The 24,321-nt window shown below is 40.7% G+C and overlaps 1 long non-coding RNA gene across 1 annotated transcript; it reads left to right on the top strand.

Moving 5' to 3' along the window:
* Nucleotides 1–9,633: 9,633 nt before the first annotated feature.
* On the top strand, nt 9,634–22,546 carry LOC114272608 (uncharacterized). Its single transcript, XR_014336098.1, has 3 exons — nt 9,634–9,798; nt 9,948–10,026; nt 22,175–22,546. It is a non-coding gene; the product is annotated as an uncharacterized LOC114272608 (long non-coding RNA).
* Nucleotides 22,547–24,321: the final 1,775 nt, after the last annotated feature.

Raw genomic sequence — 24,321 nt, 5'->3', positions numbered from 1 at the left:
AATTTTGTGAAAGTTTGGGACTTTTGTGCAATTTTATAAAAGTTGGGGTTTTATTCATAATAAACCTATATGCATGTTTGGCATAGAGAAATGGAATGAATGTTAAATCATTGATGAAAATGGGACCTAAGGGTTGAAATGTTAATTATGGGAATTGACCTAATTACATTGTTTAATTAATTGGGATAATTAATTGAGAAGAATGAGGAAATGAAATGTTGATTGAATATCCATTGTGCATTTATTTTCTGTTTAGAAATAACTGCTTTGGGCTATCGGTGGAGGATAGTCGTGATTGTTGTAGACAATGCATGATGATTAGGCAAACTGAAACTAATCAATGAAATGTGTCATGGAATTTGACGGTTGATAGAATACATTAACTATATGTATTGAGTGATTGTATATAGAACCTTTGTGTTTGTATACGTTATGTGTAGAGGAGGAGATAGGGGATGTACTCCGCGGTTTAGGGGAAGATAGGGGATGTACCTCTAAACCGGATAGTGTTGGGAGAAGATAGGGGATGAACTCCGTAGATACAGCTCATATGCTTGTCTAAAGAAGTGAAGATAGAGCTTATACGCTTATCTTTGTGATGTGTGGATATTGTGGTTACACTTATCTGTTGTAGAATGTGGATATAGCTCATATGCTTATCTGTGGATATTGTGGTTACACTTATCTGTTGTAGAATGTGGAGATAGAGCTAGCATGCTTATCTGTTGAAAAAGAGAAAATGAAAGGAAACTTGGACTCATAAGTCGTATGACATAAATATGTGATTTATGTGATTGTATCAGTGTTGACCATCTATCAATTGCTAATATTTTAGTCATTGTTCATGGTTGGTTTAGTGTATTTCTACTGGGCTGTGGCTCACCCTATATGGGAATATCATTTTCAGGTGCAGGAAGCATGCCACCTCCAAGGACATAGTTGGGAGGCTAGAGGCGGACATACTTTTGTCGCTTAACTTTTGATGTATTACATGTAACTTCAAGCCAAGGGCTTAATGTGTAAACGAGTTAGTACTCTTTTGTTGTAACCAAGTGTTAACTTGGAAAGCTGTAAGCCCGTAGGGCATTTTGCTTTGATGTTAACATGTAATATCTATGTAATGGAACTCTAGTGAATAAAGAATGTGGTTAGTTTATATGTAAATGCATGTCTTATCTGATGGGTTTAATGTTGTTATTTTGAGGGCGTTACAGTGATTGATGATGTGATTGGATTCCCAAAGTTGGAGTGGCTAATACTAAAAGATCTACCAAACCTCAATAGTTTTTGTAATGCGAAATATAATTTTAATTTGCCATCATTCCAGAGAGTTGTTTTGAAGAGGTGTCCGAATATGCACAACTTTACTTTTGGACAAGTACGCATGTCACAGATATTTGTAAGTACACATGGCAATGATGGCCTTCAAATAGAAGATCTCAATAAGTATTTAAAGGAACGACTTCTTTTGAAAGGAGAGGTAGACTTTCTTTTTCAACTTGATCTACGGTTAATTATTTTTGACAGTTGATGAAATCTTTTATCTTTGAATATTTACAAGAGACTACTCAACTGGAGTGCTTCATATGTATTTTTTGTTTATATGAATTTTACTTTCTTTTCTTTTAGGAATGCGCAACCGTGGATAAAAATTATCACTACAGTGACGAAGAACAGTTCTCCTACCTTGAACGGCTATCGGAGTAAAGTAAGTTGATCATCCTTTATTATTAATATATATGTATAAATTTCATAATATTTATAGGAAATTTTATAATAAACACGTTAAACGTCCAGTTATGATTTATCAGCTGAATATAATAAGTTGATCCTCCTTTATTAAAATGAAAAATAAAAAAGGGCAAATTATGATGGTGGTCCCTATATTTTACTTCTTGTGTCATTTTGGTCTCTACACTTTCAATTAACTCAATTTTAATTCCTAATTTTAGATTTTATTTTAATTTGTCCAATTAATAATATTGTTTGTTTTTTTAAGGAAAATTATCACTAAATTGATTGAGGTTAACTAACTCAGTTGAATAAGTTTATAATTTACCCTTAAAAATATGGCACGTGACACGTACATTCTTATTTTTTACAAAGAAAATGCTAAGAGCTGTAATCAATTGGATTAAATTGAAACAAAATCATAAATTCAGGGTCAAAATCAAGCTAATTGAAAGTACAAAGACTAAAATGACACAAGGGGTAAAGTACAGGGACTACTGTCGTAATTTGTCCAATATATATATATAGAGAGAGAGAGAGAGTAATGCTACCATATACAAGTTATGTCATTTGTGAGTTTCATTATCACAAATGACATAACTCAATAGTATGAGAATTGTAACGCCCTCAAAATAACAACATTAAACCCATTAAGATAGACATGCATTGATATACAAAGCTTCACATTCTTGTTGGAAAAGCACTTGATCAATGCTATTTCTAACCGGAACTCTAGTAACGCCTCGGGACTATCATTATCCGGAAATGAAATTCGTAAGTGCTTATGTGTTTATGTGCTTATGTGGAGTGAATTACAGTTGTCCATGCATTAGGACGTGAGTGTTTAGTTTCGGCACATTTATGAATGTGCTAATGTTCTGTGTTACCTTTATTAGGATGTCAGGACGAGGAAGAGGTGCTAGGCGTGGTAGACCTGCGAGGCAGGAAGTACCGTTACAGGGTGAGATTCCGGCAGTGCAGGAGGGAGTTGGGCAGGCCAATGTGGCCGAGCCAGCGGGTCAGCAGGCCATGGGTGCCTTGGCCAGAGAGATAGCAGGAGCTTTGGGTATTCTTAGAGCTGGGAATCAGGCAGCTGAGGCAGGGCCTTCTTTCTTGAAGAGGAAGTTCTTCCGGTCTAATCCGGATGAGTTTATTGGGGATCCGAAGGAGCCACTGAAGGCTGATGAGTGGCTAGAGCAAATGAGTAAGACGTTCGAGATGCTTGGCATCGAGGACGGAGCACTGAAAGTGACCTTGGCATCCTTCCAACTGAAGGGAGATGCGGGTCAATGGTGGAAGTACGAGAAGGCTCGTGTTGGTGGTACTTGGGAGGCGTTTGTAAATGCTTTTCAGGAGAGGTTTTTGTCTGCAGTAGCTAGGGAGAAGCTGAGGGATCAATTTAGCCGGCTTAATCAGCAGGGCTTGTCAGTGGCCGAGTTTGAGGCTACTTTTACCAGTCTGTCCAGGTTTGCACCTGAACTGGTGGCGTCTGAGGAACGTCGTTGCTATGAGTTTGAGCGGAAGTTGAGGCGGGGCCTCAAGTTAAGAGTTGGTGGGTCTTATATCCGAGAGTATAGACACCTAGTGGACGCTGCAGCTCATATGGAGCTCATGATGTAGGAGGAGAATGAGGGGTAGAGAGGCTCCAGGAGGAGCCAGGATGGTCAGGGCGATGGCAAGAGGCAGAGGGGTTCTAACCCTCAGTAGTCGCAGGGTGGTGTTACTAGATCGACCTTCCTAGTGCCGAGTGCAGGCTCCGGGAGAGGTGGTCAGGGGGAATTCACCTGTTACAAGTGTGGACAGCCTGGGCACCTGAAGAGGTTTTGCCCGCAGTTGAGTGCCACTTCGGGAGCGTCTGGTTCTAGGCAGACGCAGGGTTTTCAGCTAGCTCAGTCTGTGCAGGCCTCGAGGGCCAATCCGGGAGCTTCGTCATCCCAGTCAGTGCAGCAGTCTTTTGCTCCGAGAGGTGAGCAGGTAGACCAGGGGCCTACGGGGCGCGTGTATGCTGTTACCGCGCAGGATTTAGTACCAGCTCCATCAGTAGTGAGAGGTACTTTTCTGTTTTGCAACTCGGTTGCTAGTGTGTTGATAGACACGGGTGCATCTCATTCTTTTGTATCTGCTGCATTTGCATCTGTTTTGGAATTGGAGTTAGCACAGTTAGCATCTCCTATTTGTGTGGTATCGCCTTTGGGTGGTGAGTTGATCCTGAAACAGGGTGTTAGAGGATGTGATATTGAGGTCGCCGATTATAGGCTTCCTTTTCCGTTTGTTGTCATGCCCATGAAGGGTTTTGATGTTATTTTGGGTATGGACTGGCTATCGTCATACCGGGCTGTTATCGATTGCTACCGCCAGAGGGTCACGTTATGTACCTTGAGCGGGGAGTGGTTCCATTTCTTGGGAGACCAGGTTGGTAGTGTTTTGCCACCGGGGTATGATTCGCGAGGGCGAAGTGAGCTTAGTAGTCTATTGGCTAGCGTTGTGACTGGTGAGTATGATGAGACCCAGGTTATATTGCCAAGGGTGGTTTGTGAGTATTCGGATGTCTTTCCTGAAGATCTTGTTAGGTTGCCACCTCACCGAGAGATAGAGTTCTCTATTGATTTAGTGCCGGGTACGGCGCCGATTTCTATGGCACCTTACCGTTTTGCTCCAGCATTGTTGGTTGAGTTGAAAGTTCAGCTCCAGGAATTGCTCGATAAGGGCTTTGTTCGCCCTAGTGTTTCACCGTGGGGAGCACCGGCCCTCTTTGTTAAAAAGAAAGATGGTGCCTTGAGATTGTGTATTGACTACCGGAAGTTGAATCGGGCTACGGTTAAGAATAAGTACCCTATGCCCTGTATAGATGATTTGTTTGACCAGTTGAAGGGTTCCCGTTGTTTCTCTAAAATAGACTTGAGATCGGGTTACCACCAGTTGAGGGTCAGGGAGGAGGATATTCCGAAAATGGCATTCCGTACGCGGTATGGCCATTATGAGTTTCTGGTGATGCCATTTGGGCTTACCAATGCACCGGCAGTCTTTATGGACTTGATGAACCGGATTTTTCGGGAGTTCTTAGACCAATTTGTGGTCGTCTTCGTGGACGACATCCTTATCTATTCGCCTTCAGAGGAGGAGCACGAGGAACACTTGAAAGTGGTGCTTGAGTTGCTTAGAGCCCATAGGCTGTATGCCAAGTTTGGGAAGTGTGAGTTCTGGCTGAGGGAAGTCAAATTCTTAGGCCACGTGGTATCCGGGGAAGGGGTGTCTGTTGATACATCCAAGGTTGAGGCAGTGCAAGATTGGGCACAGCCTAAGAGTGTGTTTGAGATCCGCAGTTTTCTGGGATTAGCTGGGTATTACCGTCGGTTTGTGAAAGATTTCTCCAGGTTAGCGTCACTGTTGACTAGACTGACTCGGAAGGGAGTCAAGTTTGTGTGGAATGAGACTTGTGAAAAGTCGTTCCAAGAACTGAAAGTTAGATTGACCACCGCTCCGGTGTTGATTATTCCGGAGAGAGGGTTGGGTTATGCGGTTTATTGTGATGCCTCACGAGAGGGTTTGGGTTGTGTGTTGATGCAAGAGGGGAAAGTGGTAGCTTATGGCTCACGTCAGTTGAAAATACACGAGAAGAATTATCCCACACACGACCTAGAGTTAGCAGCAGTGATCTTTGCCTTGAAAGTCTGGAGGCACTACCTTTATGGTGAGAAGTTCGAGGTGTTCTCGGACCACAAGAGTTTGAAGTATCTGTTTACCCAGAGAGACTTGAATTTGAGGCAGAGGAGATGGATGGAGTTCATCGAGGATTATGATTTTGAGTTGCACTATCATCCGGGAAAGGCCAATGTTGTGGCCGATGCCCTTAGTAGGAAGACCATTGGTGATGTAGCTAGTATAGCCATCCGGGAATGGGAGATGTTGGGAGCACTTGGCGAGTTTGATTTGCTACTGGGCGAATCTATTGAGGCTGCGGCCTTGTTTTCTGTTGTTGCGCAGCCTACACTTGTGATTAGAGTGTTAGAGGCACAGAGAGGTGACCTTGAGGTAGAATCCCTCCGAGAGAAGATCTCCAGTGGGAAAGTTGAGAAGGGTTTGACGGTGTATCCCGACCTGAGTGTGAGATACCAAGACCGTTTGTTTGTACCGGAGTCTTGCCGAGAGGAAGTACTCCGAGAGTTTCATCATTCGCGCCTTGCGGTGCATCCGGGAGGTACTAAGATGCATCAGGATTTGGGTCGCCAGTTTTGGTGGCGGGGTATGAAGAGAGATGTGGCTGTTTTCGTATCGAAGTGCCTTACTTGCCAGCAAGTGAAGGCCGAGCATCAGAGGCCAGCGGGTTTGTTGCAACCCTTGCCTATTGCCGAGTGGAAGTGGGAGCATGTCACTATGGACTTCGTTGTAGGTCTTCCGAGGACTCAGCGGGGTAGTGATGCTATTTGGGTGGTTGTAGACCGGTTGACTAAGTCGGCGCACTTTATTCCTATGCGCGTGAGAGATTCGATGGATCATCTTGCCGACTTGTATATTCGGGACGTAGTGAGATTGCACGTGGTCCCAGTGACGATCGTCTCAGATAGAGATCCTCGTTTTACTGCTAGGTTGTGGCAGAGTTTGCAGAGTGCCTTGGGCACTAAGTTGACCTTTAGTATGGCTTATCATCCTCAGACTGACGGGCAGTCCTTGCCCGTACTATTCAGATCCTCGAGGATATGCTTCGGGGTTGTGTCCTTGACTTTAGCGGGACGTGGGAGAGGCACTTGCCCTTGGTAGAGTTTGCCTACAACAACAGTTTTCAGTCTACCATCGGTATGGCACCGTTTGAGGCCTTGTATGGCCGACCTTGTAGGTCTCCAGTTTGTTGGGCCGAGGTGGGTGATGCACCTTTGTTGGGTCCGGAGTTGGTTAGGGAGACGACGGAGAAAGTTGAGCTTATCCGTAGGAGGCTTGTTACAGCCCAGAGTCGGCAGAAATCTTATGCTGACCGTAGGAGGAGGCCTTTGGCGTTTGGGGTAGGTGATCATGTCTTTCTGAAGATATCACCTAGGCGAGGCTTGATGAGGTTTGGGAAGAGTGGGAAGTTATCCCCTCGGTTTATTGGTCCTTTTGAGATCCTTGAGAGGATTGGTGAGGTTGCTTATCGGTTAGCCTTACCGCCGCAGTTGTCCAGAGTACATGACGTGTTTCATGTGAGTATGCTTCGGAAGTATGAGCCGGATCCATCACATGTGTTGGATTGGACCGATTTAGAGGTAGATGAGGATGCCTCGTATGAGGAAAGACCGGTTCGGGTCTTGGATAGGCGGGATCAGGTCCTGCGTGGCAAGACCATTCCTTTGGTGAAAGTCTTGTGGAAACATCACGGAGTGGAGGAAGCCACTTGGGAACGTGAGTTGGAAGTCCGAGAGAAATATCCGGACTTGTTTGTTGATATGTGATCTTGTATTTAAATTTTGCATTTCGTTGAACTTAAGAGCTTTTATATATGTCTTAAGTTGTGAAACATTGAAAATGTTTGGTTTATTGGAAGTATGTTTTGGGAACTTGCCTCATATGGAAGTTGAATGTAACATTATATATGTTGATTATATTGTTGAAATTGGAAAGTTAATGCATAATACTAATGCATGTTGAAAGTACATATGTTGTTTACATATTGTGATATGCCTCTTGTTAAAGGAGGGGGTGACCGGTAATGAGTCGAATTGTTGAATGTTAAATTGTAACATTGTCTAAAATGAAGGAAAACTTGTTTTTTTGAAAACTTGTGCTTAATTTCGGGGGCGAAATTCTTTAAGGGGGGGAGGTTATAGCGATCCCGGGTTTACCCTTGTTGTACAGTGATCCGGACCTGTGTCCGTGGATGTTGGTAGTTGTTTATTATCTTGTTTGCATTTTTTTTTCTTTGTATATTTAGTTATAGGATGTGTTGGGCAGGTTTGTTACAAGTTGGTTGAGTTTGGGAGCCTAGTGTTGCTGCCCAGATTTTTGGCTCTTCGCTCGAGCCAGGAGTTTGTCGCTCGAGCGAGAGTGAGGTTCGTGTCTGGTGGGTCGAGCCAGGGTGGCTTCGCTCGAGCGAGTGTTGCATCTGGTTCTGGACCTGAGAGTTGCCTTTCTTGGCTCGAGCGAGCTTCCTTCGCTCGAGCGGTCTGGGTTTTTCTTCGCTCGATCGAGAACTTCTTGGCTCGAGCGAGAGTTTTCTGTGTCTGGTCGCTCGAGCGACAAAGGCTTCGCTCGAGCGAGCGTGTTTTATATCAGCGGACAGTAGCGATTTTAAACATCACTTTTTCACCTTTTCTTTTTATCAAACCCTAAATCCGAGACCCTCTCTCTCTAAACTTATATTCTCTCTAAGATTTGATCTCCCTAGAGTGTGATTCTAGCCTAGGGCCTTTGTTAAAAAGATAGAGGGCATTGAGAGCTTTGTTTTAATCTGAAAAAGTTTGGATTTGGAGCACGTTGGTCTTCGAGTCTTCATCTCCTTTTTGGCTTAAACTTCGAGGTAGGGATATCCTACTCCTCTCTATGGATTTTGTCTTTAAATTTTGGCATTTTGAGATGTTGGGGTTGGTTTGGTAATTTTGTGAAAGTTTGGGACTTTTGTGCAATTTTACAAAAGTTGGGGTTTTATTCATAATAAACCTATATGCATGTTTGGCATAGAGAAATGGAATGAATGTTAAATCATTGATGAAAATGGGACCTAAGGGTTGAAATGTTAATTATGGGAATTGACCTAATTACATTGTTTAATTAATTGGGATAATTAATTGAGAAGAATGAGGAAATGAAATGTTGATTGAATATCCATTGTGCATTTATTTTCTGTTTAGAAATAACTGCTTTGGGCTATCGGTGGAGGATAGTCGTGATTGTTGTAGACAATGCATGATGATTAGGCAAACTGAAACTAATCAATGAAATGTGTCATGGAATTTGACGGTTGATAGAATACATTAACTATATGTATTGAGTGATTGTATATAGAACCTTTGTGTTTGTATACGTTATGTGTAGAGGAGGAGATAGGGGATGTACTCCGCGGTTTAGGGGAAGATAGGGGATGTACCTCTAAACCGGATAGTGTTGGGAGAAGATAGGGGATGAACTCCGTAGATACAGCTCATATGCTTGTCTAAAGAAGTGAAGATAGAGCTTATACGCTTATCTTTGTGATGTGTGGATATAGCTCATATGCTTATCTGTGGATATTGTGGTTACACTTATCTGTTGTAGAATGTGGATATAGCTCATATGCTTATCTGTGGATATTGTGGTTACACTTATCTGTTGTAGAATGTGGAGATAGAGCTAGCATGCTTATCTGTTGAAAAAGAGAAAATGAAAGGAAACTTGGACTCATAAGTCGTATGACATAAATATGTGATTTATGTGATTGTATCAGTGTTGACCATCTATCAATTGCTAATATTTTAGTCATTGTTCATGGTTGGTTTAGTGTATTTCTACTGGGCTGTGGCTCACCCTATATGGGAATATCATTTTCAGGTGCAGGAAGCATGCCACCTCCAAGGACATAGTTGGGAGGCTAGAGGCGGACATACTTTTGTCGCTTAACTTTTGATGTATTACATGTAACTTCAAGCCAAGGGCTTAATGTGTAAACGAGTTAGTACTCTTTTGTTGTAACCAAGTGTTAACTTGGAAAGCTGTAAGCCCGTAGGGCATTTTGCTTTGATGTTAACATGTAATATCTATGTAATGGAACTCTAATGAATAAAGAATGTGGTTAGTTTATATGTAAATGCATGTCTTATCTGATGGGTTTAATGTTGTTATTTTGAGGGCGTTACAGTGATTGATGATGTGATTGGATTCCCAAAGTTGGAGTGGCTAATACTAAAAGATCTACCAAACCTCAATAGTTTTTGTAATGCGAAATATAATTTTAATTTGCCATCATTCCAGAGAGTTGTTTTGAAGAGGTGTCCGAATATGCACAACTTTACTTTTGGACAAGTACGCATGTCACAGATATTTGTAAGTACACATGGCAATGATGGCCTTCAAATAGAAGATCTCAATAAGTATTTAAAGGAACGACTTCTTTTGAAAGGAGAGGTAGACTTTCTTTTTCAACTTGATCTACGGTTAATTATTTTTGACAGTTGATGAAATCTTTTATCTTTGAATATTTACAAGAGACTACTCAACTGGAGTGCTTCATATGTATTTTTTGTTTATATGAATTTTACTTTCTTTTCTTTTAGGAATGCGCAACCGTGGATAAAAATTATCACTACAGTGACGAAGAACAGTTCTCCTACCTTGAACGGCTATCGGAGTAAAGTAAGTTGATCATCCTTTATTATTAATATATATGTATAAATTTCATAATATTTATAGGAAATTTTATAATAAACACGTTAAACGTCCAGTTATGATTTATCAGCTGAATATAATAAGTTGATCCTCCTTTATTAAAATGAAAAATAAAAAAGGGCAAATTATGATGGTGGTCCCTATATTTTACTTCTTGTGTCATTTTGGTCTCTACACTTTCAATTAACTCAATTTTAATTCCTAATTTTAGATTTTATTTTAATTTGTCCAATTAATAATATTGTTTGTTTTTTTAAGGAAAATTATCACTAAATTGATTGAGGTTAACTAACTCAGTTGAATAAGTTTATAATTTACCCTTAAAAATATGGCACGTGACACGTACATTCTTATTTTTTACAAAGAAAATGCTAAGAGCTGTAATCAATTGGATTAAATTGAAACAAAATCATAAATTCAGGGTCAAAATCAAGCTAATTGAAAGTACAAAGACTAAAATGACACAAGGGGTAAAGTACAGGGACTACTGTCGTAATTTGTCCAATATATATATATATATAGAGAGAGAGAGTAATGCTACCATATACAAGTTATGTCATTTGTGAGTTTCATTATCACAAATGACATAACTCAATAGTATGAGAATTGTAACGCCCTCAAAATAACAACATTAAACCCATTAAGATAGACATGCATTGATATACAAAGCTTCACATTCTTCTATTCATCAGAGTACTTCATTACAAAAATATTACATGTTAACAACAAAAGCAAATGCCCTACGGGCTTACAGCTTTCCAAGTTAATACTTGGTTACAAAAGAGAGTACTAACTCAATTACATATTAAGCCCTTGGCTTGAATTTACATGTAATACATCAAAAGAAATAAGACAACAAAAGTGTGTCCGCCTCTAGCCTCCCAAGCTAAATCCTTGGAGGTGGCATGCTACCTGTACCTGAAAATGATATTCCCATAAAGGGTGAGCCACAGCCCAGTAGAAATACACTAAACCAAATATGGACAATGACTAAAAGATTAGCAATTGATAGATGGTCAACACTGATACTTTTCCTTATCACACTTTACAGTTTCATGACATACAAGTCCATGTTACAATCCATTTTCCAATTCCTTTCAATTCTCAATTTATAACCATGGCTCAGAACCTGGCCAAACAACTTATATGAGACAATAACTCATATTAAGCACTTTCCCATTTCACAATAGATAAGCATACTAGTTATATCACACATCAACAGATAAGCATACAAGCTATATCATCACTTCCACAGATATGCATAAAAGCACTATCACACTTCCAATGACAAGCATATGAGCTCTGTCAACACATTATTAGATAAGCATATGAGCTCTATCTATAGAGTCCATCCCTTATCTCCTCCCAACAACATCTGGTTTAGAGGTCCATCCCCTATCTTCCCCTAAACCGTGGAGTACATCCCCTATCTCCTCCAACACACACAATGCATATAAACAATAATTATACACATCACCACACAATACATAAATTTAATGTATTCTTTCAACCGTCATATTCAATGACATATTCCAGTGATTAGTTTCAGTTTGCCTAATCATCATGCGTTGTCTACAACAATCAAGACTATCCTCCACCGATAGCCCAAAGCAGTTATTTCTATACAGAAAATAAATGCAACAATGGATATATAATCAACATTTCAACTAGGTGAGTGATAAATAATCCAACTACACCCTTTAATCCCATATCTTTCCAAACCAATTTCTCATTTTCCATAATTAATTATGCAAATTAATTAACCAATGTAATTAGGGCATTTTCCATAATTAACATTACAACCCTTAGGTTCCATTTTCATTAATGTTTTAACATTAATTTCACTTTTTCCATGCCAAACATGCATCTAGGTTTTATATAGCCAAAACCCCAACTTTTGTAAAAATTACACCAAGGCCCCCCAAACTTTCACAAAATCACCAAACCAACCCCAACATCTCAAAACACTAAAATTTAAAGACAAAGCTCATAAAGAGGAGTAGGATATCCCTACCTCGAAGTTAGAGCTCGGATGGAGAAGAGAACAAAACCAAAACGCTCCAAAGCCCAAGATTTTTGGATCAAAACGACGCCCTCGACGATCAACACGACTTTTACAAAGGTCGAAGAGAAGGAGGACACTCTAACTAGATCAAACCCTAGAGAGAAGGGAGTTTCTAGAGAGAGAGGCTCTCAAAAATGGTTTTTAGAAAAAGTAGGAGAGAGAAAGAAAAGCAAAAAGTGATTTAAAATCACCTAGCGGATAACTCATATACGCATGACCCGCTCGAGCGGAGAACATAACGCTCGAGTTCCAAGAACAAAAATCTGGACACGCTCGAGCGCAATAAGACCCGCTCGAGCGCCAAGACACAAGAATAAAGCACTTCCGCTCGAGCGCGAAAACCAGTCCGCTCGAGCGTAGATTTCCACTTCCCAGAACATATACCCAGAAAGTACTACCCGCTCGAGCGCCACAAAATCCGCTCGAGCGCCACAAAATCCGCTCGAGCGTGAAAAACACATCTGCATAAGTTTTGCAGGAACACGAAATACTAGGGGTGTGCAATCCCCGCTCGAGCGCAAGAAGACCCGCTCGAGCGGACCGCCTAAAAACTGAACAACAAGGAATTGAAACCAAGGCCTAACCAACCTGTAACAACCCTGCTCAAAACATCCTAAGACTCAATCAAGTGGAATTAAAGGATGACAACAAGATAGATACCACTATCAACTTCACGGAACCGAGTCTGGAATACAACAGAGCAGTAAAGGGACAATCGGGATCTCTATAACCTCCCCCCCTTAAAGAATTTCGTCCCTGAAATTAAACACAAGTTTTTCAAAAACAGGTTTTCTCCATTTTTAACAATATTACAACATAATGTTAAACAACCCGACCCATTTCCGGTCAATCCCATCTCTTTTTAAGAGGCATTTCACAACATATATTACAAGTTCATTATCAATCATGCAATTTTCTTCCATTCCCAACCTACATGGTTTACAGTTCATATCATAATCAATAAACATGATATAACTCCAATTCTACAATATAATTCCATTAAGCCAAAACATTACCAATGTTTTACAACTTAAGACATATACAAAGCTCTTAAGTCCAACAACATTACAAAATTTAAATACAAGATTACTCATCAACAAACAAGTCCGGATATTTCTCGCGGACCTCCAACTCACGTTCCCAAGTGGCTTCCTCCACTCCGTGATGTTTCCACAAAACCTTTACCAAAGGGATGGTCTTGCCACGCAGGACTTGATCCCGCCTATCCAAGACCCGAACCGGTCTCTCCTCATACGAGGCATCCTCATCTACTTCTAAGTCGGTCCAATCTAACACATGTGATGGATCCGACTCATACTTCTAAAGCATACTCACATGAAACACGTCATGCACTCCGGACAACTGCGGTGGCAACGCTAAACGATAAGCAACCTCGCCAATCCTCTCAAGGATCTCAAAAGGCCCAATAAATCGAGGGGATAACTTCCCACTCTTGCCAAATCTCATCAAACCCCGCCTAGGTGATATCTTCAGGAAGACATGATCACCTATCTCAAACGCCAAAGGCCTCCTCCTGCGGTCAGCATAAGATTTCTGACGACTTTGGGCTATAACAAGCCTCCTACGGATAAGCTCAACTTTCTCCGTCGTCTCCCTAACCAACTCCGGACCCAACAAAGGTGCGTCACCCACCTCGGCCCAACAAACCGGAGACCTACACGATTGGCCATACAAGGCCTCAAACGATGCTAGACTGAAAACTGTTGTTGTAGGCAAACTCCACCAATGGTAAGTGCCTCTCCCACGTCCCACCAAAGTCAAGGACACAACCCCGAAGCATATCCTCAAGGATCTGAATAGTACGCTCGGACTACCCGTCAGTCTGAGGATGATAAGCCGTACTAAAGGTCAACTTAGTGCCCAAGGCACTCTGCAAACTCTGCCACAACCTAGCAGTAAAATGAGGATCTCTATCTGAGACGATCGTCACTGGGAACCCCGTGAATCTCACTATGTCCCGAATATACAAGTCGGCGAGATGATCAACCGAATCTCTCACACGCATGGGGATAAAGTGCGCCGACTTAGTCAACCGGTCTACAACCACCCAAATAGCATCACTACCCCGCTGAGTCCTCGGAAGACCAACAACGAAGTCCATAGTGACGTGCTCCCACTTCCACTCGGCAATAGGCAAGGGTTGCAACAAACCCGCTGGCCTCTGATGCTCGGCCTTCACTTGCTAGCAAGTAAGGCACTTAGATACGAAAACTGCCACATCTCTCTTCATACCCCGCCACCAAAACTGGCGACTCAAATCTCGATACATCTTAGTGCCTCCCGGATGCACTGCAAGACGAGAATGATGGAACTCTCGGAGTACTTCCTCTCGGCAAGACTCCGGCACAAACAGATGGTCTCGGTATCTCACACTCAGGTCGGGATACACCGTCAAAACCTTCTCAACCTTCCCACTGGAGATCTTCTCTCGGAGGGATTCTACCTCAAGGTCACCTCTCTGTGCCTCTAACACTCTAGTCACAAGTGTAGGTTGTGCAACAACAGAAAACAAGGCCGCAGCCTCAACAGATTCGCCCAGATGCAAATCAAACTCGCCAAGTACCCCCAACATCCCCCATTCCCAGATGGCTATACAAGCTACATCACTAATGGATTTCCTACTAAGGGCATCGTCCACAACATTGGCCTTCCCGGGATGATAGTGCAACTCGAAATCATAGTCCTCAATGAACTCCATCCATCTCCTCTGCCTCAAATTCAAGTCTCTCTGTGTAAACAGATACTTCAAACTCTTGTGGTCCGAGAACACCTCGAACCTCTCACCATAAAGGTAGTGCCTCCAAATCTTCAAGGCAAAGATCACCGCTGCTAACTCTAGGTCGTGTGTAGGGTAATTCTTCGCGTGAATTTTCAACTGACGTGAGCCATAAGCTACCACTTTCCCCTCTTGCATTAACACACAACCCAAACCCTCTCGTGAGGCATCACATTAAACCGCGTAACCCAACCCTCTCTCCGGAATAATCAAAACCGGAGCGGTGGTCAATCTAATCTTCAGCTCTTGGAACGACTTTTCACAACTCTCACTCCACACAAATTTGACTCCCTTCCGAGTCAGTCTAGTCAACGGCGAAGCTAGCCTGGAGAAATCCTTCACAAACCGACGATAATACCCAGCTAATCCCAGAAAACTGCGGATCTCAAACACACTCTTAGGCTGTGCCCAATCTTGCACTACCTCAACCTTGGATGCATCAACGGACACCCCTTTTCCGGATACCACGTGACCTAAGAATCTGACTTCCCTCAGCCAGAACTCACACTTCCCAAACTTGGCATACAACCTATGGGCTCTAAGCAACTCAAGCACCACTCTCAAGTGTTCCTCGTGCTCCTCCTCAGAAGGCGAATAGATAAGAATGTCGTCCACGAAAATGACTACAAAACGGTCTAAGAATTCCCGGAAGATCCGGTTCATCAAGTCCATAAAGACTGCCGGTGCATTGGTAAGCCCGAATGGCATCACCAAAAACTCATAATGGCCATACCGTGTACGGAATGCCGTCTTAGGAATATCCTCCTCCCTGACCCTCAACTGGTGGTAACCCGATCTCAAGTCTATCTTAGAGAAACAACGGGAACCCCTCAACTGGTCAAACAAATCATCTATACGGGGCATAGGGTACTTATTCTTGACCGTAGCCCGATTCAACTTTTGGTAGTCGATACACAATCTTAAGGCACCATCTTTCTTTTTAGCAAAGAGGGCCGAACACTTAGGCGAACAAAACCCTTATCTAGCAATTCCTGGAGCTAAACTTTCAACTCAACCAACTCTGCTGGAGCAAAACGGTAAGGTGCCATAGAAATCAGCGCCGTGCCGGGCACTAGATCAATAGAGAACTCTATCTCTCGGTGAGGTGGCAAACTAACAAGGTCCTCGGGAAAGACATCCGAATACTCACAAACCACCCTCGGCAACACAAGCTGGGTCTCATCACACTCGCCACTCTCAAAGCTAGCAAGTAGACCACTAAGCTCACTCCGCCCTCGCGAATCATACCCCGGTGGCAAAACACTACCAACCCGGTCTCCCAAGAAATGGAACCACTCCCCGCTCAAGGTACATAACGTCACCCTCTGGCGGTAGCAATCAATGACAGCCCGGTATGACGATAGCCAGTCCATACCCAAAATAACATCAAAACCCTTCATGGGCATGACAACAAAAGGAAAAGGAAGCCTATGGTCGGCGACCTCTATATCACAACCTCTAACACCTTGTTTCAAGATCAACTCACCACCAATAGGCGATTCCACACAAATAGGAGATGCTAACTGTGCCAACTCCAATTCCAAAACAGATGTAAATGCAGCAAATACAAAAGAATGAGATGCACCCGTGTCAATCAACACGCTAGCAACCGAGTTGCAAAACAGAAAAGTACCTCTCACTACTGATGGAGCCGGTACTAGATCCTGCGCGGTAACAGCATACACGCACCCTGTAGGCCCTTGATCCACCTGCTCACCCCTCGGAGCATACGACTGCTACACTGACTGGGATGATGAAGCTCCCGGATTGGCCCTCGAGGCCTGCACAGACTGAGCTGGCTGAAATCCCTGCGTCTGTCTAGAACCAGACGCTCCCGAAGTAGCACTCAACTGCGGGTAATACCTTTTCAGGTGCCCAGGCTGACCACACTGAAAGCAAGACAAGGGCTGGCCCCTGCCCTGACTCTGACTCTGGGGTCTAGCTAAAGAAGAAGCAGCTCTCTGACCTCCGCCCTTCTGCGGGCAAACTGAAGACTTGTGACCCAGCTGGCCACACGCAAAACAAGTCAAGCCTCCCTGACTACCTCTCCCCGAGCCTGCACTCGGCACCGGAAAGGTCAATCTAGCAACTCCACCCTGAGACTGCTGAGGGTTATAACCCCTCTGTCTCCTGCCATCACCTTGACCCTCCTGGCCCCGCTTGGAGCCTCTATGCTTCTCCTCGTCTTCCTCTTGCATCATAAGTTCCATATGAGCTGCAGCATCCACTAAATGTCTATACTCTCGGATGTAAGACCCACCAACCCTCAACTTGAGGCCCCGCCTCAACTTCCGTTCAAACTCATAGCAACGGCGTTCTTCGGACGCCACCAACTCAGGTGCAAACCTGGACAAACTAGTAAAAGTGGCCTCAAACTCTGCCACAGACATACCCTGCTGATTAAGCCGGCTAAACTGATCCCTCAACTTCTCCCTAGCCACTGCAGATAAGAACCTCTCCTGGAAAGCATTTACATGTGCCTCCCATGTGCCACCAACACGAGCCTTCTCGTACTTCCACCATTGACCCGCATCTCCCTTCAGCTGGAAGGATGCCAAGGTCACTTTCAGTGCCCCGTCCTCGATGCCAAGCATCTCGAACGTCTTACTCATTTGTTCCAACCACTCGTCAGCCTTCAGTGGTTCCTTTGGGTCCCCAACAAACTCATCCGGGTTAGACCGGAAGAACTCCCTCTTCAAGAAAGAAGGCCCTGCCTCAGCTACCTGATTTCCAGCCCTAAGAATACCTAAAGCTCCTGCTATCTCTCGTGCCAAGGCACTCATAGCCTGCTGACCTGCTGGCTCGGCCACGTTGGCCTGACCAACTCCCTCCTGTACTGCCGGAACCTCCTCCGGTAAAGGCATCTCCTGCCTACCACGTCTGCCACGCCTACTGCGTCCTCGTCCTGACATCCTAATAAAGGTAACCAAGACTATTAGCACATTCATAAATGTGCCGAAACTATAACACTCGCGTCCTAATGCATGGACAACTGTAATTCATTCCACGTAAGCACATAAACACATAAGAACTTACGAATTTCATTTCCGGATAATGATAGTCCCGAGGCGTTACTAGAGTTCCAGTTAGAAACAGCATTGATCAAGTGCCTTTCCAACAAGACTCACAGAAACCCAAGGATCCAATCAACATCCCAGAAACTAAATCCCATACCCACATAGTCATATAAGCATGTTATCAATTAAGCACATAGCATATGATTCTACATCTAAGTCTCTATCAAGCGAGACAAACCCATTGTGATTCTAATCACTTCCCACGTACCCAAAGCATTCGAACCCGGTACGCTCTGATACCAAGTTGTAACGCCCTCAAAATAACAACATTAAACCCATTAAGATAGACATGCATTGATATACAAAGCTTCACATTCTTCTATTCATCAGAGTACTTCATTACAAAAGTATTACATGTTAACAACAAAAGCAAATGCCCTACGGGCTTACAGCTTTCCAAGTTAACACTTGGTTACAAAAGAGAGTACTAACTCAATTACATATTAAGCCCTTGGCTTGAATTTACATGTAATACATCAAAAGAAATAAGACAACAAAAGTGTGTCCGCCTCTAGCCTCCCAAGCTAAATCCTTGGAGGTGGCATGCTACCTGTACCTGAAAATGATATTCCCATAAAGGGTGAGCCACAGCCCAGTAGAAATACACTAAACCAAATATGGACAATGACTAAAAGATTAGCAATTGATAGATGGTCAACACTGATACTTTTCCTTATCACACTTTACAGTTTCATGACATACAAGTCCATGTTACAATCCATTTTCCAATTCCTTTCAATTCTCAATTTATAACCATGGCTCAGAACCTGGCCAAACAACTTATATGAGACAATAACTCATATTAAGCACTTTCCCATTTCACAATAGATAAGCATACTAGCTATATTACACATCAACAGATAAGCATACAAGCTATATTATCACTTCCACAGATATGCATAAAAGCACTATCACACTTCCAATGACAAGCATATGAGCTCTGTCAACACATTATTAGATAAGCATATGAGCTCTATCTATGGAGTCCATCCCCTATCTCCTCCCAACAACATCCGGTTTAGAGGTCCATCCCCTATCTTCCCCTAAACCGTGGAGTACATCCCCTATCTCCTCCAACACACACAATGCATATAAACAATAATTATACACATCACCACACAATACATAAATTTAATGTATTCTTTCAACCGTCATATTCAATGACATATTCCAGTGATTAGTTTCAGTTTGCCTAATCATCATGCGTTGTCTACAACAATCAAGACTATCCTCCACCGATAGCCCAAAGCAGTTATTTCTATACAGAAAATAAATGCAACAATGGATATATAATCAACATTTCAACTAGGTGAGTGATAAATAATCCAACTACAACCTTTAATCCCATATCTTTCCAAACCAATTTCTCATTTTCCATAATTAATTATGCAAATTAATTAACCATTGTAATTAGGGCATTTTCCATAATTAACATTACAACCCTTAGGTTCCATTTTCATTAATGTTTTAACATTAATTTCACTTTTTCCATGCCAAACATGCATCTAGGTTTTATATAGCCAAAACCCCAACTTTTGTAAAAATTACACCAAGGCCCCCCAAACTTTCACAAAATCACCAAACCAACCCCAACATCTCAAAACACTAAAATTTAAAGACAAAGCTCATAAAGAGGAGTAGGATATCCCTACCTCGAAGTTAGAGCTCGGATGGAGAAGAGAACAAAACCAAAACGCTCCAAAGCCCAAGATTTTTGGATCAAAACGACGCCCTCGACGATCAACACGACTTTTACAAAGGTCGAAGAGAAGGAGGACACTCTAACTAGATCAAACCCTAGAGAGAAGGGAGTTTCTAGAGAGAGAGGCTCTCAAAAATGGTTTTTAGAAAAAGTAGGAGAGAGAAAGAAAAGCAAAAAGTGATTTAAAATCACCTAGCGGATAACTCATATACGCATGACCCGCTCGAGCGGAGAACACAACGCTCGAGCTCCAAGAACAAAAATCTGGACACACTCGAGCGCAATAAGACCCGCTCGAGCGCCAAGACACAAGAATAAAGCACTTCTGCTCGAGCGTGAAAACCAGTCCGCTCGAGCGTAGATTTCCACTTCCCAGAACTTATACCCAGAAAGTACTACCCGCTCGAGCGCCACAAAATCTGCTCGAGCTCCACCGCTCGAGCGTAAACAAACCCGCTCGAGCGTAAAAAACACATCTGCAGAAGTTTTGCAAGAACACGAAATACTGGGGGTGTGCAATCCCCGCTCGAGCGTAAGAAGACCCGCTCGAGCGGACCGCCTAAAAACTGAACAACAAGGAATTGAAACCAAGGCCTAACCAACCTGTAACAACCCTGCTCAAAACATCCTAAAACTCAATCAAGTGGAATTAAAGGACGACAACAAGATAGATACCACTATCAACTTCACGGAATCGAGTCCGGAATACAACAGAACAGTAAAGGGACAACCGAGATCGCTATAAGAATCGTAACAAATAATAATAATAATAATAATAATAATAATAATAATAATAATAATAATAATAATAATAATAATAATAATAATAATTTGAGTTATAACTAAACATCACATGAGGTATAACCAAACAACTCTTGAATCATAACAAAAATATTTTCATAACCAATATCACAATATGTCATAATTAACAATACAAGGAGGCATAACCACAGACACAAAAGTGTAAACCAAAGCATAGAATTTCCCTATATTACACATATACATATCTCATAATATTTATAGGGGAATTCTATATAACACTTTAAAAAATGATGTATTATATATGCCTGACTTTTTGTGGTCTTTAGTTATAACTCATTTAGTTATAATTACTTATAGATGTTATTTTGGTTATAATCGAAGAAATCTTTGATAATACCTCAAGCGATATTTGATTATGATGCATTTTGGTGTTGGTTAGAACTCCTAATGCTGGCTATAATTTAGTTATAACTTACTGTAATTATTATTTGGGTTTAACCGGAGAATTTATTGGTTATATCTAAAGTGAGATTTAACTATGATTTATTACGGTCCTTTTGCTTATGACTGAAAGTTTATATTAAAATCACAAACAATATCTTAACTTGCATGTGGTACACTCCAAAATAGGAATGTGTATTGTAGAAGTTCTTTTTATTTGGCATGTTTGGTACAACTGGTAAGCTAAAAGTTTTTTTTGGATGGGTAATAAGCTAAAAGTTGATAACAAAAAAATAAATAAAAAAAACACCCCCTCCTCCATCTCCTAAATAGTCTTCTTTTGTTTTTAGCTTATTTAAATTATTTCGGTTATGTAAATACATAAATAAAAGGTTCACTAAATAATCTAACACATTTTTAAAATAAATATATATATATTGTAAATAACTCAAATAATCTGTACCAAATACCCTATTATAATATTGCTAAATTCTTGACACTAACAACTTTTTAATATATATTTATATATATCTAGATAGGTAATTGATAGAATCCTTGGCAGCCAGCAAACCTTTTTTCTATTAGGACACTCTCTGCTACCTTGGTGCAACTTGACTTTAGGTTAACTCTGTTACTATAGGCTATGTTAAAAAATCATGAATTTGTGGAGGGATTGTGGATTCAAATAATAAAAAAATGAAGAAAAAAAAAAGAGAAGAAAATGAGGTAAAATAAAATAAATTGATTTAATCTTTTGTTTTTTTTTTCTTTTTTCTCTTGATAAATATGCTATGTAGAAATTTAATCATTCCAATCATAAAATAAAGTTTAAAAAAAAAAAAAAAACAAATAACACAAGATATACATGATACGTTCTAGTCCTCTCCCTTCATAAAAAAAACTCCTAACAATAAATCTGAACATATAGTAAAAAATAATAGATACCTCACAACAAAATTCAAAATCCAAGCATTATGTTAAGATTTGAGTCCCTTTATTAAAAATTTACTGAAAAAGAAAACTAATCAAAAGGTGCATGTACATATTAATTCAATAAGAGAAATTATTTGAATTTTTATTTTATTCTTCACCAATTGCTTCTCAAATGCAAAATCTAAAAGTCCATATTAAAATTAAAAAATTTTGAATTCTGTTTTCTTAAATGATTAAATTCAAAATGCTTTTTGTAATTATAAAATCTCCATGCATCTTCCAATAATTTTTTTGTATATTTTGTTTTACTTTGACTCCATCAATATTTGGGTGTGCAGTTATATATGATCGAGTTCAAGTTGCTGAGATTGGAGTATGCTGGATTACCCTCCTACAGTCAATGGCAAACTTATTGTTTCTTCCAATAAGTTAAAAAGAAAAAAAAATAAAAAATAAATTACAAAACTATTCAGCTACCTATAGTTGTATAAGAAATGATATGTGTATGTGTGTGTGTGTGTGTGTGTGTATGTGTGTGTGAGTGAGTGAATATGTGCGGTAGTAATATCATACTACTCTATCTTGGTTCTTGGACTTGCTGATGAGATAGAATTTGTATGATTTTGGAGGCTAGGTGTGCTAAATATGTGGGATATACACTTGCAGGGTATTTTAGTTATTTATTTATTTTTGTTGGGATTTTATTATTATTTTTTTATCAGCAAAAAAACACGAGCTATTTTGTTGGGATTTCATAATCATAATTCTATTGAAAGAAACATGGATGAGCATGTTTTATAATTAGGCTAGGTAAACTAGCTACGCCAAGGAGAAATATCGTCAGCCCATGTTAGCTGAGACTCAACATGGAGATTGGTAACAAATTTATCCCTAAAAAAAGATACTTGCATAAAAACAAATCTTAGAATGCGTTAGTAAATGTGATATATATATATATATATGTATGTATATATATTCACTATATATGGCGAGCGCTGGGGGCTTATTGTGTATTTGGAACCCTGAAGTTTTCATGGTGTTAAGAGTGTTGTTGTGGCAAGCATTTCATAGTGCTCTTAGGTATGACTTATGATCTTTTTGAGTGTGTGATTTCAAACATTTACGCACCTAATGATGTTGATAATAGAGGTAAGTTGTGGGATACACTTGTAAGGATTAAAAATGATTTTCAAAAACCTTGGTGTGTTGGAGGGGATTTTAATGAAATTAGGCATTTATTTGAGAGAAGAGAACTATATAAAAGAGATAAGGGGATGATACCGTTTGATAACTTATGTAACACCCTCAAAATAACAACATTAAACCCATCAGATAAGACATGCATTTACATATAAACTAACCACATTCTTTATTCATTAGAGTTTCATTACATAGATATTACATGTTAACATCAAAGCAAAATGCCCTACGGGCTTACAGCTTCCCAAGTTAACACTTGGTTACAACAAAAGAGTACTAACTCGTTTACACATTAAGCCCTTGGCTTGAAGTTACATGTAATACATCAAAAGTAAATCTACAAAAGTGTGCCCGCCTCTAGCCTCCCAAGCTATGTCCTTGGAGGTGGCATGCTACCTGCACCTGAAAATGATATTCCCATATAGGGTGAGCCACAGCCCAGTAGAAATATACTAAACCAACCATGAACAATGACTAAAATATTAGCAATTGATAGATGGTCAACACTGATACAATCACATCACATAAATCACATATTTATGTCATACGACTCATGAGTCTAAGTTACCTTTCAGTTTCCCTTTTTCAACAGATAAGCATGCTAGCTCTATCATCATTTCCACAGATATGTATAAAAACTATATCCCACATTCAGATAAGCATAAAAGCTATATCCACATTCTCAACAGATATGTATAACAACAATATCCACAGATAAGCATATGAGCTATATCCACATTCTACAACAGATAAGTGTAACCACAATATCCACAGATAAGCATATGAGCTATATCCACACATCACAAAGATAAGCATATAAGCTCTATCTTCACTTCTTTAGACAAGCATATGAGCTGTATCTACGGAGTTCATCCCCTATCTTCTCCCAACACTATCCGGTTTAGAGGTACATCCCCTATCTTCCCCTAAACCGCGGAGTACATCCCCTATCTCCTCCTCTACACATAACGTATACAAACACAATGGTTCTATATACAATCACTCAATACATATAGTTAATGTATTCTATCAACCGTCAAATTCCATGACACATTTCATTGATTAGTTTCAGTTTGCCTAATCATCATGCATTGTCTACAACAATCACGACTATCCTCCACCGATAGCCCAAAGCAGTTATTTCTAAACAGAAAATAAATGCACAATGGATATTCAATCAACATTTCATTTCCTCATTCTTCTCAATTAATTATCCCAATTAATTAAACAATGTAATTAGGTCAATTCCCATAATTAACATTTCAACCCTTAGGTCCCATTTTCA

This window comes from Camellia sinensis, chromosome 7, assembly GCF_055761805.1.
Source record: "Camellia sinensis isolate YWXY chromosome 7, ASM5576180v1, whole genome shotgun sequence".
NCBI lineage: Eukaryota > Viridiplantae > Streptophyta > Magnoliopsida > Ericales > Theaceae > Camellia > Camellia sinensis.
This window is presented reverse-complemented; position numbering and strand designations above follow the sequence as displayed.